Raw genomic sequence first — 14,955 nt, 5'->3', positions numbered from 1 at the left:
GTCATATGAAAACATGAGATATTTGAGCTTGTGTGGTTATTTCACTTAACATTATGTCTTTTTTTTTTTTTTTTGCAGAAACGGGGATTGAACTCAGGACCCTGTGTTTGCCAGGCAAGCGCTTATTCTATTGAGCTATCTCCCCAGCCCTCAACATTATGTCTTATAGTTGCATCCATTTACTTACAAATACTTTCAGTTTGTCCTTCTTTATGGCAGTGTAGTACTCCATTGTGTACAAATACCACATTTTCCTTATCTATTTATCAGCTGATATATATGTGCTATTTCCATGACCTAGCCATTTTAAATTGTGCAAATATATAAATATGAATGTATCCCTCTAATATGGCAATTTTAACTCTTTTGAGAAGATATCCACAAGGGGGATAACTGGGTCAAATGGAAGGATCTTTCTTTCTTTCTTTCTTTCTTTCTTTCTTTCTTTCTTTCTTTCTTTCTTTTCTTTCTCTTTCCTCTCTCTCTCTCTCTCTCTCTCATTTTGTTTTTTTACTTTATGTGTTTGGTACAAGGTCTCACTATGTGTTCAGACTTGTAGTGATCCTCTTCCTGTTTCAGCCTCCCCAGTGCTGGGATTACATGTTGGCACTGCCATGTCCGGTTCTGGTGGCTGGCTTTTTTTTTTTTTTTTAAGGAATCTTCACAGTGATTTCCACAGTGGTTGTACTAGTTCACATTCCTACCGAAAATGTAGAAAAATCTCTTTTTTCTCATATCCTCATCAGAATTTATTATTATTGTTTGTTATTATTTGATATATATTATTATTTATTATTATTATTTGATGATAGCCATTTTTTTCTAGGGTAAAATGGCATCTCAATGTAGTTTTCATTTGCATTTCCCTGATGGCCAGTGATGATGAACAATTTTTCGTGTATTTATCAACCATTTATACTTCTGAGAAATGTTTACTTAGTTGCTCATTTTTTAAATTGAGTCTTTTATTTTTGGGAGTCTAATTTTTTTTTAGTTCTTTATGTGTTCTTGATGTTAGCCCTCTGTCCAAGGAATAGCTGAAAATTTTTCCCCCATTCTTCAGGTTTTCTCTTCACTGTTCTGGTTGTTTCCTTGTTCAGCAGTTTTTTAGTTAATATGATCCCATTTGTTGATTCTCAGTATTATGTTTTATGCTACTGAGGTTCTGTTATTGGTTAGCTCCTTCTAAAAGTGGCTTTCCAAATAAATGTTACTGGGTTCTGTGTTGCTTATCTCTGTTCATGAAGTTGGATTTCAGATTCTTCTCCTTTCAAAGAATTGAAAAAAATGAGCAAAAAGCAGTGGCAAAATTTGTTTTGAAAAGTAAAAGTGAAAAATGAGGGAGAAACTGGCTCTGCAAAGTGAGCTTAGGCTGAAGAAGAAAGGGAAAGGCTAGATAAAACAACCCCAGGGAGAAAGTAGGGCAGGCTATCATGAGGAAAGCCATGATAACAAGCTTTTCTTGGCATCTGTGCCCTCTTATGATGTCCAAATCTCAATGTAACCCATGAGAACATACAGCTTCCATGTCTCAGGCTCATGTCATGTCTAGGCCACCCTACTGAAAACCTGCTCCCAGTTTCATGTGAAGTCCATGAACAGGGCTTTAGGAACTTCTCTGTACATCTGTTCTGGGATCTTGTAATTAGCAAGGCATTCCTATGTCCCAGAGCCAGCAATGATATGCTCTGAACTCTTCTGTCAGTGTTGTTCAGATAGAGCTCACTTACAACTATGTCTTCAAGGGTGGTACATATTTTATCTTCCAGCTTATTTCTGTTTGAACATTTAGATCATTGATCCATTTTGATTTTAGCTCAATGCTTGGTGAAAGACATGGGTCCATAAAAAAAAAAAAAAAAAAGAAAGACATAGGTCCAGACTTAGTCATCTGCATGTGGGTACCAAATTTTCCCAGTACTATTAAAGAGCCTATCTTTCTTCCATTGCTTTTTTTTTAACCATTTGTTAAAAATCAAATAACTATGTGTATATATCTGGGGCTGTTTCTGTTTCTTTTGTTCTTTGCTATTGGTCTACATGGCTGCTTTTGTGACTGTTTTAATCACAATTGCTTTATAATATAACTTCCATTCTGGGATTGTGATGTCACCTGCTTTGCTTTTGTTATCCATGATTGCTTTTGATATTTTGCATCTCTTTTGATTCCATAAAAGTTTTAGGCTTATTTTCCCTAACTCTGTGAGAAATGATAGCGGTATTTTGATTGGGGTTGCATTAAATCCATATATCAATTTTGGAAATACAGTTATTTTGCTTATGTTGGTTCTTCCTATCCAAAAGCAAGGGATATCTTTCCTTGTCTTATGCCTTCTTTGATTCCCATTTTCAGAGTGATGCAATTTTCATTGAAGCCGATCTTATACTTCCTTAGTTAATACCTAAATGTTTAATTTTTAAAATGCTATTATAAATGGGTTTTATTCTAGTTTTTTCAGTGCACTCATTATTAGTGCATAGGAATGTTATTGATTTTTATTTTATTTTATGTTATGTTATTTAGAAACAAATATCAATGAAACAAGTTCAAAGCTGATGAATAGGACAGTTTCAATAATTAATACATTGTACATTGTTATCTTCTTAGTGGTTACCTATAGTACAAGATGCAGACAAGATATCCTATCCAAACACTATTAGTACAAATCTTTCTTCTCATTGAATTAAGCAAAAGTAGCTATATATCTATCCTAACTATTCTGTATATACAAATACAAAATGGTCCTTCCTTTGTATCCCTTTTTTTTGTTTAGTCCTGTCAGAGATGGGTATTCCATTAGCATCTAAATACTATAGGTGCATGAATTCAGCAAAACAATACAACACAGTCCAGCAGACCACAATAGTAGTGGGTTATCTGCAGAAGTGGCCACAATAGTAGTGGGTTATATGCAGAAGTTGTTGACCTGAGCCTTTCACAGCTCAGCATATTAATATGGATTAATATGGCTTTACTTTTTTTTGAGCAGAATACATTTATTGGGAGAAAGAAAGCTCCTGTCCCGAGAGAGGGACAGGAGGGGGGCCCAAGTGGGTAGTTTCCCCAAAGGACGGGTTGTTTTTGTGTGTGTGTGTGTGCATGCGTGTGTGTGTGTGTGTGTGTGTGTGTGTGTAACTGGGAATTGAACTCAGGCCCTTGCACTTGCCAGGGAAGTGCTTATTCCACTGAGCCATTTTCCCTATGCCTTTACTTTATATACCTTGTTTTTATACTGTTCTGCTATGGTTAAGACCAAGATAAAGCAAGACCTATATAACAAGAAATGTAACTTTTGTATCTGATAAGATCAGTCAAGTACCCTCAAGATTTATCCTATAACCCTGTACTGCAGTTTGCAGATCCTTTGTCAGTGTCAGCCATATGGATGAGTCATGGCCATTGCTTGACCAATTTGTTCTCTGTGAAAGCCAAGAGAATGTTTTCTCTCCATGTGACTCTCTTTAGGCACACTATACATCATTGATCACATTCCTCTGTGGCTCCATAATCTCCTTGATCAGAAAATTTGGGGCACAACTGAGTTACATAATGTTACAGTACAGGTTCTCCTATGTCCTGAGTCTTCACTGACCTTGAAAGGCTAAGGCCAAAGTTTTGGCTGACCTTGCAGCCCTTCTTTTTCTCCAATTTTTGATCTGGAAACTTAGGTTTTTAACCCTCCAGAAGAGAAACTTATTATTACCCTGAAACATATGCAGTTTGGTTTACCCAAACTATCTGTCTAAATATCAAACATCTTAGGCATAACACGGAACAGGTATTTTCCATCAAGTATTAAAGTGTTAAACTTTAAGTCCATACAGAATATGAAGAAAAACTAATTTAAAAAATAGAAATAAACACTTACATATTTTACATAGAAATTTAGAAATCTAACCATATACAGCATTGTAGGACAGTCCTGTGACTTTTTTTTCTTGTGTCTTTTTATTTCATTTATTACCCTTTATTTAAAAAAAAGAAAAAAAATTTACTTGAGAGACAGTATGGTAATAATTGGTATATCATGGCAAGAAGTACATATTTAGAAGACCAGAATGACATGCATTCCAAGTGTGACACTTCTATTACACATTGCTATCTTCAGTGCAGTTGCTTGGTTCACAGGTATTCAGCATGTATAGTTAGTCAGGGTGAGAATCCTACCAATTAACTGCTAGTTTCAAAAACCTGCTGATGTTTCTCAGGATCATTGCCTTACCCATCTTGTGTGTATAAATGTATGGCTTTGCTTCTGTCATGTTTCCTAGCTTTTCTCCTTGCCCTCTCCTCATTGTCCAATCCTCAAGTTCTCACTTTCCTTTTCATTGTGTTATACCTTTCTATTTGTAATTCTTCTTTTGAGTTCTTATACTAGGGAGATAAAATGATATTTGCACATGTGTGTCTGGTTTATTTTGCTTATAAGTATATCTTCAAGTGACATCCACTTAAATATGAAGGCTTTGAGTTTATCATTCTTTACAGCTGAGTTATAGTACATTGTATAAAAACACCACATCTTTTTCAACCATTCCTCATGTGACGGGCATCTTGGTTTTTTTCAAAGATTTGGCTATCACAAATTGTGCTGCTATAAACATAGGTACACATATATCACTATGATATGAAATTTTCAGTCCCTCTGGGAAAATTCCCAGTAGGGTGATAGCTGGCTTGAATGGGATTTCCATTCAAGTGGAGAAGGGTTCCCTTTTTCCAACAGCCTTTCCAACATTTGTTGTTGGTTGATTTCTTTATGATAGCCATTCTTTCTGGGGTGAGATGGTATCTCAGTATTGTTTTAATTTGCATTTCATGGATGTCTAGTGATGTGGAGCATTTTTTCATATATCTATTTGCTTCTTTAATTTCGTCCTCTGAGAAGTGTGTGTTCATCTCAGATGCCCATTTCTGGGTGGGTTCTTTAAATTTAGGGATCCTAATGTTTTTTAGCTCTTTAATAATTCTAGAGAGCAGACCTTTGTCTGAGTGCTTATTAGTTAAGAGTTTTCCAAATTTGTGGGTTGTCTTTTCACTTTGTTGATAATTTCTTTTGACGTGCAAAAACTTCCTAATAAGAGATTGTCCCAGTTGTTAATTCTTTCAAGTATTACCTGTATGATTTGATTTTTGTTCACTAACTCTTTGCCTACCCTTATGTCTTCAAGAGTTCCTCCTACTTTCTCTTACAGGAGATTTAGTGTTTCTGTTTTAATGTTTAGATCTTTAATCCATTTTGACTTTAGTTTAGTGCATGGTGATAGACCTGGGTAAAGTTTTAGTTTTCAGCATATAGAGAGACATTTTTCAGCACTATTTGTTAAAGAGGCTCTTTCTTTTAGTAAGCATTTTAGGTCCCTTTGTCAAAGATCAAGTGGCTGAGTGTGTTCATAGAAGCCTCTGCATCTTCTAATCTATTCCATTGATCCTCAGGTCTATTTTTTTCCCAATACTATGCTGATTTTATGACAGTAGCTTTGTAGTATAATTTCAAGTCAGAAATTGTAGTGCCTCCTGCCTTGTCTTTGTTGACCAGGATTGCCTTTGCTATTCTAGGTCTTTTCTGGTTCCAAATAAATTTGAGGAATGATTTCTGTAGGTCTGGGAGGTATGTTGGTGGTAGTTTGATAGTGATTGCTTTAAATTTGTACAAAAATGTTGGGAGTATGGCTATCTTCACAATGTTGGTTCTTCCTATCCAGGAGCAGGGAATATCTTTCCATTTTCTGAAATCCTCTACGATCTCTTTTTTCAGAGTACTGTAATTTTCCCTGAGAATATCTTTGACTTCTTTAGTTAGATGAAGTCCAAGGTATTTCATTTTCTGTGGTGCCTTTGTAAAAGTTATTGTTTCTATAATTTCCCTCTCAGTGTTTTTGTTATCTGTGTAGAGGAATACTATTGACTTTTGGGTGTTGACTTTGTATTCTGCTGTGCTAATGAATTTCTGTGTCAATTCTAGTAGCTTCTTGGTTTAGCTTTTTGGATCTTCCAAGTAACGTATCATGTCATCTGCAAATAATGACAATTTAACTTCTTTTTTACCTATTCTTATTCCTTTTATTTTCCCATCTTGTCTAATGGCACATGCTAATGATCCCAGAACTTTATTGAATAGGAGGGGTAATAGAGGACATCCTTGTCATGTACCAGATCTAAGAGTAAAAGATTTCAGTTTTTCCCCATTGAGAATTATATTAGCCATTGGGTTGTCATAGATGGCTTTTATCAGGTTGAAGTAGAGACCTTTTATTCCAATTTTTTGTAGGACTTGGAACATGAATGAGTGTTGGACTTTGTCAAAAGCCTTTTGTGCATCAATGGAGATGATCATGTGATTTTTAGTTTTTGCTCTATAGATATAGTGCATTACATTTATATATTTTTTAATATTGAACCATCCTTACCTCCCTGGGATAAATCCTACCTGGTCATGGTGTATGATCTTCTTGATGATTTGCTGTATTCTATTTGCTAGGATTCTATTGAGGATTTTTGCATCTATGTTCATGAGGGAGACTGACCTGTAGTTCTTTTTTTTAGTTGTGTCTTTACCTGGTTTTGGTATCAGTATAATACTTGCCTCCAGGAATGATTTTGGGAGAACTGTTTCCTTTTCAATTTCATTGAAGAGTTTGAGTAGTGTAGGGATTATATTTTATGTAAATTTCTTGTAGAATTCAGCTGTGAATCCATTAGGACCTGGACTTTTCTTTGTTGGCAGGCTTTTTATTACATTTCATTGGCTGTTATTGGATTATTGAGAATTGTTATATCTTCTTGATTCAGTTTTGGTAATTTGTACTGTTCTAGGAATCTGTCCATTTCTTCTGTGTCTTCTATTCTGTGAGTGTAAAGATTTTCAAAGTAGCTATTGATAATCTTCTGAATTTCCACTGGGTCTGTGATGATTACACCTTTTTCATTCCTTATTGCTTGTATTTGAATTTTTTCTTTCCTCTTTTTGATGAGGTTAGCTAGGGGCTTATCAATTTTATTTAGTCTTTTCAAGAACCAGCTTTTTGATTTGTTAATTCTTTGAACTGTTTTCTTCTTCTCAAGTGAATTAATTTCTGCTCTAATCTTCATGATTTCTTCCAGTCTTTGGGCTCTGAGTTTGGTTTGCTCTTCCTTTTCTCGATGTTGGAGGTGCAGCATTAGGGTGTTTATTTGTTCCCGTTCTGTTTTCCTAATGTGTGAGTTCACAGCTATGAATTTCCCTCTGAGAACTGTTTTCATCATATCCCATAAATTCCGATAAATTTTGTTTGAATTTTCATTGAATTGTAGATATTGTTGAATTTCTTAATTTCATCTGTAACCCATTGATTGCTGAGTATGGTGTTGTTTAATTTCCATGTATTTAGGGGGATTTTCTGGTTTCTTTTGTTATTTATTTCCACTTTGTTGCACTGTGGTCAGATAATATGCATGGGATAATTTCTGTTTTCTTGCATATACTTAAACATGACCTATGGACTAGTATGTGGTCTATTTTAGAAAATGACCCCTGTGCAGCTGAAAAAAATGTGTATTCAGCTGTGGTTAGGTGGAACACTCTGTATATGTCCACAAAGTCCATTTGTTCCAAGTTTTGTTCAGTTCTATTACTTCTTTGCTATTTTTTTTGTCTGGTTGACCTATCTTTTGGGGATAAGGGGGTGTTAAGGTCTCCTGTTAAGATTGTGGTATTGGATATTAGATTTTTCGTGTATATTAGGATTTGTCTTATATAGTTGGGTGCTCCTGTGTTTAGTGCATAGATATTTATGAGTATTACTTCTTCCTCTTGAATTTTTCCCCTAACCAGTATATTGTAGCCTTCTTTATTTCATGTGATCATTGTTGGTTTGAAGTTGAGACTGTCTGAGAACAGAATTGCTACCCCTGCTTTTTTCTGAGGTGTAGGGCATGTATAATTGTTTTCCATCCTTTGACTTTCACCCTATGAATTTCTTTATGAGTTAAGTGTGTTTCTTTTGTACAGAATATTGTTGGTTTTTGTTTCTTAATCCACTGTGCCAGTCTATTTCTCTTAATTGGTGAATTGAGTCCATTTACATTGATGGTTAGACTTGAGATGTGTTGAATTACAATTGACATATTATTTACTTGCTGTTGTTTACTCCTTTTTCTCCTGTGTTTAATTGTTTGCCCTATTTAGTGAGTTGCTTCTGTTCTTGTTCGTGGAGTTCTCATCATTTTTGTTCCTCTCTAGAACATCTTTCAGTAGTCTGTGTAGGGTTGGCTTTGTCATCATGAAATTCTTTGGCTGTTCTTTGTCATGGAAGTATTTCAATTCTCCATCCAACTTGAAAGAGAGTTTTTCAGGGTATAGTAGTCTGGGCTGGAATTTGTTTTCATAGAGAACTTGAAGTACTCTGCTCCATGCTCTTCTTGCCTTCATGGTTTGTGAAGAGAAGTCGGCCGTAATTCTGATGGGTTTTCCTTTGAATGTGATCTGCTTCTTTTCTCTAGCAGCTTTCAGTATATTGTTCTTGTGCTGGATTTCAGGCATCTTGACTATTATATATCTAGGTGTGTTTTTAATTAGGTTGAAGTTATTTGGCATTCTGTATGCTTCGGTTACTGAATGTCAGATTGTTTCCTCATATTTCTAAAGTTTTCTGTTATTGCTTCTGCCCATATTTTTTTATATCATTTTTATTGACTCCTTCTTTCTCGTTGCTGCCTATTAGTCTCACATTGTTCATCTTTGCATCATCTTGCAGGTAATGAATTCTTTTTTCCTCTATCCTGGTTGCTTTTAAGAGATCTTTTCTTACCTTTTCACTAACTGCACCAGAGTCTTCAAGATCTGAAGCTCTGTCTTCACTTTCACTCAAACAGTTTTGCAGGCTTGTGTTTGAGATTTTAAGTTCCTCTTCATCTCTTTGACTCTGCTTTATGTGATCTATTTCTTTCCTGTACTGCTCATTCAACGAATCTGTCATTTTTCTAATCTCCTCTATTTTTTTTATCAATGTCTTCTTTAGAAGCAGTTATTAATTCTTTTACTACAGAGGTTTTTTCAGATTTGGTTTTCTCCATCTATTTCTGTATTTGATTCTTTACTTCAGATGCTATGCATTCAGAGATTTCTGTTTTTGTTCCAGAAATTAATTCTACTCTGAGTTCCTCTATACCTTTCTGCTGTTGTTCCTTTATTTCCGACACTATTTATTCATAAATTTCAGCTGAGCTAGTGTACTCTGCACTTGTTCTGGGTGGGCTTGAGACCTGAGATTGCATTTTGTTCCTTGTCTTTATCATTTCGTGTAGCACTGACCTCTGACCTTTGGTGTAGAGCTTTGGTGCAGTTATAACCTTTGCACCTAATGAAATTCAAGTACCAATATAACAAGTTCTAGTTCATGAAGTTGTGCCTGGATTGGGTCTGGCTACTGTGTTCAGCTCCTTCTTGCTGCTGCCTTTGGAGATGAGCCTGTTGTGCCCCTCTGGCAAGATGTTCTGCTCCTGGCTTAGCTGTGTGGTTTTGACCCTAGTCTCACTGTATGGACTTCAGCTGCAGAGTTTCACCCCAGGCCTGTATGCCAGGCCTGGGCTGGGTCTGGAGCAGTATGGGGGGAGCAGGAGAGTGCAGAAGCTCTCCCACACACTCACCGGGCCTGGGCTTTGGTGGATCTGCAGGGCTCCCAAGAGTGTGGTGGAAGTTCTCACTCACAGGACGGGCTTGGGCTATGTTATTGATTTTTGCATACTGATTTTACATCCTACTCCACTGTTGAATTTGCTTATCAGTTCTAGGAGCCTTTTGGTGGAGATTTTTGAGTCTTGTATGTAAAGTATCACATCATTTTCAAATAATGATATTTTAACTTCATCATTTCCTATACATAGTCCTCTTATTTTTTTTTCCCTTTCTTTTTTGCTCTGGCCAATGTTTTGAGAACTATGTAGAAGAGGAGTGGTCAAAATGGACATCGTTGTCTTGTTTCTGATATTAGAGGAAAGGCTTTCAGATTTTCCCCATTTAATATGATGTTAGCAGCATGTTGGTCATAAATGGCTTTTACACCATGGACAAGCAAACATAGAGAGTAGAGCACAAATGAACAGTCCTGGTATTTTATGGTCCAGGGTAGATTAAGCAGGTAGTCTCCCAGCTTGAGGTGGTGCTGTCTGTGTATGTATGTAGGTGTGCGAAGGGTGGTGAGTGCAGCACACAGGAGTTTGTGGAAGAGCAGCTTTGTAGGCCTTGGCAAAGAAATAAGCTGGCATGAGAGATCTGTTTTTATATTTTTAAGAGAGAGTAGGGGCAGGGGATCCAGCCAAGGCCCATCACTGTTGCCTCCCCCACCCCGCCCTGTCACCTCAGACTGTCAGCTGGAAGTGAAATGTCTAGTGAAAAAGAGGGGAACCCTGTGCTAGGAGTCCCCATAAACATGTACTGTAATTCTTTGTATATATAAAAAACAATACCGTAAAGTTTAACTTTACTCTTAATTTTTTTAAATGGCTTTTACAAAACAGATAAAGACCTTCCATGCCTATTTTCTTCAGGGTTTTATCATGAATAGATGTTGGATTTTGTCAAATGATTTTTCTGAATCTGTTAAGATGATCATGTAATTTTCTTATACTTGCTACTATGAATGTCATGAATTACATTTATGGAACTGTATGTGTTGGAACATCCTTGCACCTCCAGGATGGAGCTTACTTGGTCATGATGTAGGATCTTTTTGATGATTTGTTACATTTTATTTGCCAATATCTTGTTAATGTCTTTTGCCTCTATGTTGGTTCTTAGTTCTCTTTTAGGGTTGGACCCTTGTCTGCTTTTAGGATCAGGAAAATGTCAGTAGTTTTTAAATTATTATTATTACTGATTCAGTTTCATTACCTGTTATTGGACTGTTCATTGTTTTATGTCTTCTTGGTTCACTTTTGGCAATTCATACATATCTAGGAATCTCTCCATGTCTTTTGAGTTCTCCAACTGTTTGGTTTATATATTTGTGGAGTAAGTGATAATGATTTTCTGGATTTTGTTGGTGTCTATTATGATTTCATGTTTTCATTTTAATTACATTAATTTGTATCTTTTATCTCATTTTTTGTAAGATTGGCTAAAGATTTGTCTATTTTATTTATTCTTTTAAAGAACCAGCTCTTTTGGCTGGGGAGATGGCTCAGTGGAATAAGCGCTTCCCTGGCAAGTTCAAGCACCTGAGTTCAATCCCCAGTTCTGCAAAAAAAAAATTAGGAAACAATAATTTTTTAAAAAATGAAAATAAAATAATAAAGTACCAGCTCTTTGATTCATTGATTCTTTGAATTATTTTCTTAGTCTCCATTGTATTAGTTTTTACACTAATTTTTCTAATTTCCTTCATACACTTGATCTTAGCCAAAAGGCTGAGAAGCAATCTAATTTCTTTCCTGTGCAAACTCTGAGTTTGGATTGTTTCTGGTTTGTAAAGATCTTGAGATGCATTAATATTTATTTGGGCTTGATCTGTTTTCAGATATAAGACTTCACCACTGTAAACTTCTCTGTAGAAGTGCTTTTATTGTGTCACATAAGTTCCACTATGCTGTACTGGCATTATCATTTTCTAGTAACTGTCTTATTTCTTCCTTAATTCCCTCAATGGCTCATTGATTATTCAGGAATGTGTTGCTTAATTTCTATACATTTGCATTGTTTCTGTGGTTTCTTTTGCTAACATTTACAGCATAATTTTGATTCATTTGCATTTATTTAGGCATGCTTTATTAGCTAATATGTGATCTACTTTGGAGAAAGTATTATGTATGGACAAAAAACATGTGCATTGTGTCTTTGTTGGATGGAATGCTCTGTGCAGTGGTACTTTAGTGCACTATTATGGTTACAAACAAAATCGTGTTTCTCCATAAAGTTTCATATAAGTAAGGTTAATCTGTTCTGATCCCTATGAATGTGGTTGCAAACCAATTTTGGTTATGAACTGAATCAAATTTTCCCATAAGGTTCAATGTAAATAAGTTAATCCATTCTGAACCATATGAACTTTTAAAAACAGAAATATGAAACAAAATGCAGTCTAGTATGAAGAAAGACCCTAACCTTGCTTAAGGTGACTTCTTGGCATGGAGGACAGGAAGGTAGTGGGGAGAACTTACACCTTGGAAGGACAGCCCCCTCCATAGAGATTTTAGGGAGCTCTCCTTCAGAGGTTTCCTCTCTCCTTTGCCTCTTAGCTGCAGGGTCAGATTCGACCTCCCCAAAATCTGTCTAATATCACCATTTTTTCCCTGTGCTGCATAACCCTCTGGAGTGAAAGACCACATTATTATTTATCAGATCCAACACTCTGTTCATTACAGCAATGTTGGAGTGGTGTTTCTCAAGGAAATCTTGGCGCTCATTGCATTTTTCCATAATGGATTTTATCACACCCTAGCTAGCCTCCTCCCAATGTTCCTCTTCCTTAATGTGTTCCTCTTCTCCTGCTCCTCAACAAGCACCTTCTGCTGTTGATGCTGGAATTCAGCAAGATCTTCTGCCATCAGCTTTTCCTTATGGTCCTTAACAAGCTCATCTATGTCTGCACCATCAATGTCTAGACTCATAGTCTTGCCCATGCACACAGTCTCCTCTGCTACCTGTGGGTCAGGCCCTTAAAAGCCATGTTCAGTGGCACATTCTGCCCACAGTCCTCCCTAGGCTGTGTTTAAGGTCCAAGGCCAGCCAGATAGCTCAGCAGACTAAAGTGCCTGCTTAAGCAGAATGCAGAGGCCGGGGATCAGTCCCCAGCCTGTCATGCTGGCCCCACCCCCAGGGCATGCTGATATGGTGACTGAGACTGGGCGTGGTGGTACATGCCTATAATCCCAGCACTTGGGAGGCTGAAAACAGGAGAATCACTACAAGTTCAATCTACATAGTAAAACCCTGAACACTCTGTAGACCCTGTACTAAGTACATTAAAAAAAATGTCCAGTACATGATATCTCAGGTTTTGTCAGAGAGATTGATCCAGTGGAAGACATTAAGCTCACTTGATCTTTCTTTCTTTTTTTTTTTCTTTCTTCTTTCTTTCTTCTTTTTGTATTTTAGGGAAGTGTAATAGGATGTTAAGGGTCTCACTACTAGATTGGACTCATAGTGATCCACCTGTTTACAGCCTTCCAACTGGGATCACAGGCACATGCCACCACACCCAGTCTCAATCACTGTCTCAGCGTGCCTTGGCAGGGGGACCAGCACAGTAGGCCCAGAAACCAAATTCCTAGCCTCTGCACCTGCTTGCAGGTACTTTAATCCACTTAGCTATTTGGCTGGCCCTGAGCTGTATTTTACAGAATTTTTTGGAGTCAAAGATATCTCTTGAATGACATTAAACCTGGTGAAGAGTATCTTTGTGTATGGCTTCTTGAAGTTGCAGATCACTTGCTGGCCCATTGGCTGCAGAAGTATGGTATTGGTGGGGAGGAATTTGACCTTTATGAAGTCATACTCAGTAGCCACATCACCCAACAGGGCTAGAGGGTATGTTGGGGCACTATGAATCAGAAGAAGGCACCTTTTAGGCAGGTGGTTGTCAGAAAAATATTTCTTAATGGTAGGCATAAGCACCTTGTGCACTCATTCCATGAACAGTTGCTTTGTGACACAAGCTTTTGCATTGGTCTTTCAAGGAAAAGGCAATAGGTCCTCATTCACATTCTGTTCTTTGAATGCAGAGTCTGGGAATGTATACCAGCAGTGGCTTAATCTTCAGATTGGTCATTGTGTTCCCACACAGCAGAAGGGTCAGTCTAACCTTCCTGGGCTTGTTGCAGGCAATGCACTTTCTCCTGTGTGACATAGGCTCTATTTTGCATCTTCTTCCAGAAGAGCCCTGTTTCAGCACAGTTGATACTTATTGAGCCATGTATCCTGCTTTCATGAATTCTGTGATTTATTTCTTGTAGGCTTCTGCAGCAACCTTATCAGAACTGGAAGCCTCACTACGTATTATCACACTGTGGATACCACTTCTCTTGCAGAATTTATCAAATCTCCCTCTACCTGGTTTAAATTCATCACTTTTTGCCCTGGTAGAGGGAATTTCTTACAATAATCACTGTAATTTCCTGGCTTTTTCACAGTTCATAGCTTCACTAATGTTGTATCACCTGCCAGCTGTTTGTCATTCAGCCTCACCAACAAAACTTTTTCCACCTCTTCCAGCACTTGTGCCCATGGCTTAGTTAACCTCATTACTCCTTTTGCCACATTAACTTCTTTGATGGCATCTTTATTCTTCAAGAGTTGACATTGTTGATTTTGCTATCTTGTAGTCTGAGGCCAGATAAGTCACCCAAACATCACACTCAAGCTTTTATACAATTTCCTTCTTCAATTCAATGGTTATTTTCATCAAAACCTTCTTACCATTCTTGCTCTGCACTTCTTTGTTACCCTCTTCTTGCTGCGCACATTCTTGTCACCTTCACTATGGCTCTGCTCTTTCTTTTCACCCCATGCTTGCTCTGCACTTTCTTTTGGAGCCATGCTGGGTTGAATAATACAGTGGTACCTCGGTTTACAAACTTAATTTGTTTTATAGTTTTGGAGAAGATGGTTGCTACTGTGTTTGTGTGAGGAAGGTGACCATGGTTGTGTTTGTTACCCAATGGAAGCATTCATCATGAATCAAAGTACTGTATGTACTAAAAGGCACACAAAAAACTTCACAGTAAATGTGCTAAGTTTGTCCATGACTGTGATCTCTACTAGAGGAAGCCATGACCATGTGTGAGTGTGGGGAAGAGAACTGCACATTGTGTTTATGTAGGGGAGGTAGTTGTGGTAGTGAACTGATGTGAGTTCACAAACAGAAGCAAAATTTTGCTGAATGCTTCTGTTCACAGACTAAATTATTTGGAAACAGAAGAGTTTAGGAACCAAGGCATTACTGTCTATATCTATTAAGTCCATTTGTTTGAAGGCTTGG

The 14,955-nt window shown here is 37.1% G+C and overlaps 1 pseudogene; it reads right to left on the bottom strand.

Moving 5' to 3' along the window:
- The window catches only part of LOC101562998, a 59,435-nt pseudogene extending 44,922 nt beyond the window's left edge, over positions 1-14,513 (bottom strand).
- Between the last annotated feature and the right edge of the window lie 442 nt (positions 14,514-14,955).

This window comes from Octodon degus, unplaced genomic scaffold, assembly GCF_000260255.1.
Source record: "Octodon degus isolate 3935 unplaced genomic scaffold, OctDeg1.0 scaffold00305, whole genome shotgun sequence".
In the NCBI taxonomy this organism is placed as follows: Eukaryota; Metazoa; Chordata; class Mammalia; order Rodentia; family Octodontidae; genus Octodon; species Octodon degus.
The sequence above is the reverse complement of the archived record's forward strand: the minus strand, read 5'-3'. Positions and strand labels throughout refer to the sequence as shown.